This window comes from Notamacropus eugenii, chromosome 4, assembly GCF_028372415.1.
Source record: "Notamacropus eugenii isolate mMacEug1 chromosome 4, mMacEug1.pri_v2, whole genome shotgun sequence".
In the NCBI taxonomy this organism is placed as follows: domain Eukaryota; kingdom Metazoa; phylum Chordata; class Mammalia; order Diprotodontia; family Macropodidae; genus Notamacropus; species Notamacropus eugenii.
The window spans coordinates 147,701,036-147,706,424 of record NC_092875.1 but is presented as its reverse complement, the minus strand read 5'-3'; positions in this window follow the sequence as shown (position 1 = coordinate 147,706,424).

The window sequence follows — 5,389 nt, the reverse complement described above, 5'->3', positions numbered from 1 at the left end:
CAGTTGAAAGGAACATATTGGATTTATTATATGATTTTTTAAAAAATCAATCCGCATATAATAGTTTTATGGTTCCCCTCCTCTGTTCTATTTTATATATGAAGACTTCTTCCTTTAGTGTCTAAGTTCAAAATGTAATTTTCTTAAGGGGAAAAAGGAATAGACAACTTCTGCCTAATGATGACATCTGATTCCATCCAAGGTTGGAAAAGGACAGTCCTTCTCTACCCTAACATAATGGTGACTCAGAACTGCTACTGGAAGAAGAAAAAAAAAGATGATAGCTCTAGAAAAATTAAAGAGATTTCCATCTTTGCTGGATAAGATAGGAAAAAAAAAGAGGTAGAAAGATTTTCTTTTCTGGTAAGGCTGTTTTTGCTTTTTATATCTTGAAGAGGATATTTGAAAGAAGACTTTATTTGAGAGAAACTGAATGATGTAGAACTTTCATAAGTAAAAAGTCATCTGCTGTTGGTAACTCTGGCTGTGATATTTCTCCTAGTCAAAATATTACAAATAATCTAGGAATTTATTTTTATTTAATTCATTAATAAATTACATATTTAAAGATATAAAGCACAGAATATATTAACAATGGCATTATATTATATTTTATTAATTTCAATAATTATTTAATCATGGAGAAATGAGTAATTGCTTATTGGGAAAGGAGATTTTTCCAGATTGTTAAATGAAGAATATTTGATAAAATGATATGGGGGCTTAAGCTAATTAATTAATAAAGGGGTTGCTATTTAATTAATTAGAAAGAAAATATATACTATTGGATTTATGTAAAGCTCTGAATAATAAAAATTAAACATGGAAAGGAGTACAGTAGTAGGCTGAGGGAGGTCACCTACAAGTGAGTGATAATATTCTTTTATAGCCTGCTCTTTTATAATCTTGAGAAGATGTTTGAATGAGTCTTTCTTTCCAGAATCTCTACACATCTTTCCAAAGGCTGACATAGGAAATATAGGGTCTTCTGGTCAGCAACTCCTCTTACTAATATGTGGTTAGATTATACCAAAATAAAACAGTTTTCACATGAGAGTCATGAGTTATTTCAGAAGAAATGAGTCACATACACATAGCTGAACTAGACCAGCCTCTTCACAAGGACATGAAGTGGTTGTCACAAGGACACAGTTACAGAGCTGGGAGCAACACACAGAGGTTGCATCTACTACCCACCTCATTTTAAAGATGAGAAAATTGAGACCTTGAGCAGTGAGGTGACTGCCCCAGTTCATATGGTTGGTTAATGATGCCACTGGAACCAGAATCCAGGTTTAAATCATAGCATCTCAGAAAAGGCAAGGACTTCAGAGGTCCACCTATGCCTAAGCAGGGATCCCCCCTGTAACATATTAAAGGCCTCAAGTAAAAGACAATCCGTAATTTCAGAGGAAACTGATTTCACTTTTGGAGAGATCTAATTGTTGTGAAGCTTTCCCTAGTTGTTAAGTCAGTTTGTCCTTAAAATATATTGCATTTATTTGTGTAACAGTGACTACTGTCACCTCCATAGCCTGAAAGCCATGTCATTTTGCCCCTCTCTGAAGGGTTCTTCAGTACCCTTAAGGAGGATTGAGTATGACTAGGCTCTCTGCCATTGGATTCTGGCAAACCACTCCAGTATCTTTGCCAAGAAAACCCCATGCACAAAGTTGATAGAGTCAAACAACAACGATAGTGAGAATAAACATACAAATATCCTTTCAACACCTGGGAGCATAATTCCTTGCCTTCCTTGCCACCTCATTCCCTGGGGATGGAAAAGGATTAGGTTCACAGTTTAGCTCAGTTCCTAAATAGGACAGTCCCAAGTTTCAAGTCCAAAACTTTCTTGGATTTGATCCCCAGCTATCCTGGCTTCTCAGGGCTTCCCTGCTGGGCTGGCTTGCAACAAAAATGATCTGGCTAACAGCAAATCTGGCCTGAAATCCTGGCTCCAAGGTCAGCATGACTCAGTCTCCCAGGTTCAGTGGGAATTCAATCTCCTGCAGCTATTAGTAAAGGACAAACAGAACAAACCAAATTGAAACCCCAATTTAAAATCCATTTTGGGGGAGGTGGGGAAGGTAGCTCTTTCCCCCAACCCAATTATTTCATGGCTCCCATGCTGTGGGTAAAATGGGGGCTTGGTGGTGGAGACGGAAAAATGTCCCATTCTACTTATTTTAAAGATGTTTTAAAGACAGACTGTTTCAGCCACATAATCAATGGAAAAAGGTTATCTTATTTATTTGTTGGGGAACACTGGGTGTTTTCTCCTTGGAGTACTTCCTGGGCTTTCTCTATTTTACGTGATCTGGGCATGAGCAAGGTAAAGTCCCTGTTTGTATATTTGTTTATTCCCTACTAAGAATGTGAATTCCTTGAAGATAGGGACTGGTTTGTTTGGTTGTTTGTTTTTTTTTCCATTTCTGTATTTGTATCCCACACACCTACTAACATTCTTCTCTGTTCCTAGTGGGTGTTCAATAAATGCCTATTCAATTGGACTCATTTGAATCTAAATTCACCTCTTTGTAACTTCTAACTGATACTCTTATTTCTTCCAAATAGAAAAAGTGTAAAACTTCTTTCAAATAAAGATCCTCCAGTAAAAATAATAATGACTGTCATTTGTACAGTACCTGAAAGTTTGTAAAGCAATTTATTTCTATGAATAATAATGATAGCTAGTATATAGAGTTTTAAAGTTTGCAAAGCACTTTATGGATATTATCTCATTTTATCTTCACAACAACTCCAGGAGGTAAGTACTATTTTTGCCCTCATTTTGCAGATGCAGAAACTGAGGAAATCAAAGGTTAAGTGACTTGTCCAGGGTTTGAACCTAGGTTGTCTTGATGCTAAATCCAGCACACTCTCCATTGTGTCTCCTAGTCACCTATATCTTATCTCGTTTGAGTTCCATAACAATACTCAGAGGGAATTATTATTATCCTCATTTTACAGATGAAGAAACTGAAGTTTGAGGGGTTAAATGTCTTACCCATGGACTAGTGTCAAAATTAGGATTTGAATCTAAGTCTAGTTTTATACACACACATGTATTATATTTACATATATATCTGTAATATCTACATATAGTGTATATCCATATCCTATGTCTACATGTATATCCAAATCTACATATATTTTTATATCTACTATGTCATGCTACCTCTTGAAAACATAAAGACAGCCATCTGTTTTCCCATTAAGTCTTCTCTTTTCCAGTATAAATATCCTCCAGATCTTTTAACTGACCTCCAGATGGTATGATATCAATGACCTTCCAGGGGTAGACTGGAAACAGCTCAAAGCAGTTCTGGAGAACTGATTGTTAAATTTTAGTGAGAACATTTACCACCTTGGAAATTAGCAAATGCTATAAATTGGGGCTTGATTTATTGTTTTGTTGATTGTCTAGATTTAAGAAAATGATGAAGAAAATGTTGATGATACAGATTAAACTTAAAAGCAAGACAGTTATACTTTTTTAGGGGAGAGGGTGAGCTAATTGTTAAACGTTTACCAGCCCACCCATATGCCTTTACCATCCTGGTTACCTTACACTTAGATACTCTTCAGCTCATTAATGTCTTTTCTGAAATGTGGTACCCAGAACTGAATATGATATTTCAGATGCATCTGACCAAGGCAGAATACAGCAGTACTCTAGTATTCCCTCGTCCTAGACAGTATGACTCTCTTACTATAGCCTAAAATTGCATAAAGTCTCTCAGCTCCCTAGAAATGGTCCCTAATCATTTAATGACACAACCCTGCCTCCAGTTAAGAAGGAGAAAGATGATAACCATTGCACAAAATATCTGGCAATAGTAAATGAGTATAAAGTAGAGGGAAATGAAAAAGATAGTTTAGTAATGCAAAGGTCTATTGTCATTACCAAGGAAAATGTTTGAACTATCATTTTCAGTGTTGTTAGCATTAAGTGAATAGAGTTCACAGAAACCCAGATTCTCAGGGATGGAAGTGCCCTGTCAACTATGTAGCTCAAACCCTACATGAAAGGGTATTCATTCTGCAACATGCTTTTTTGGGTTTTTTTTGGTTATTATTTTTGGTAAGGCAGCTGGGGCTAAATGACTTGCCCAGGGTCACATAGCTAGTAAGTATGTGAGGTCAGATTTGAACTCAGATCTGCCTGACTCTAGGGCTGGTGCTCTATCCACTTCACCACCTAGCTACCGCACATCATGCTCTTGAAATGGTTATTCAATATCTGTTTGAAGACTTTCAGTGAGGGAGAACTCACAACCTTCTGAGTAGTAGGCACATTCTATTTTGGACTAGCCTTAATTGTTAGGAAGGAAGAATTGTTCATTTGCTAGTCAAGGAACTGGGACTTTTAAATTTTTATTCTATAAGCAATCATTAAGAAGCAGTATGATATAGGGAGTGGAGAGCTGGCCTTAGAGGCAAGAAGACTCTAAGATCTGCGTCTGACACAAACTGCCCACGTGAAGCTGAGCAAATTCCTTAACATCTCTGTACCTCCAGATAACTTTCTTAAGACAAGGTTGCAGAGCAATTGCTGATCTGCTTTGGTAATAACAAGAGTAACCAGCATTTATATAGCATTTTAAAGTTTTCAAAGCATTGATTTGAAATTTGAGCTCAGGTCTTCAGTGGAATGTTCTTACCTAGTGCCACCTGCCTGTTAAGGAAAGTGTCTTTACCAGGTGCTTTCTACTAGACCAGAGAAGTCAGAGATCCATTTTTTAAAAAAATCACCAAAACTTTGCAATTGTTTGCTTTTTGCTATATTTTCACGATATTTAACCTATTTAAAGTAAATTATCCCTTTTAACTACAATGTAATATTGTTTAATTAGTACTAATTGGTTATGGGAAAGTGATTCAGCTAGGAAAAATGGGGACTCAGAGAACCTAAATGGGTTTTAAGAACATGGAAAGATATAGGATGTGCTACATATACAACTGACTGTAATACAAAGCAGAATTCTACAAAAGCTATAGAAAAATAGCAAGTTCTGTGAGAGTAGAGAGGGAGAGATGACTTCTGACTGGGGTGAACAAGATGGAGGAAGTAACATTTGATATGGACTTTGAAGGCTGGCAGGAGAAGATGAAAAAGAACAAATTTCAGGTAGCGAAAATACAAGTGAATTAAGCACAGAAGTAGAAAATTTCAAGGTATTTGAGAAAATAGTGGTCTGGTTGGGCTGAAGTGTAGGGCATTGGTAGGGGAATATTGTGTGTGGGATAGGGTTAGGAAGATAAGCTGAGGTGAATGATCAGACACTTACGTTCAAGATTAAGGAGTTTGGTGTGATTCTGCAGGAAAATTTTAGAGGAAGGTCATCAGATCAGTGCCTTAGAAAGATAAAGTGTACAGAAGACTGGA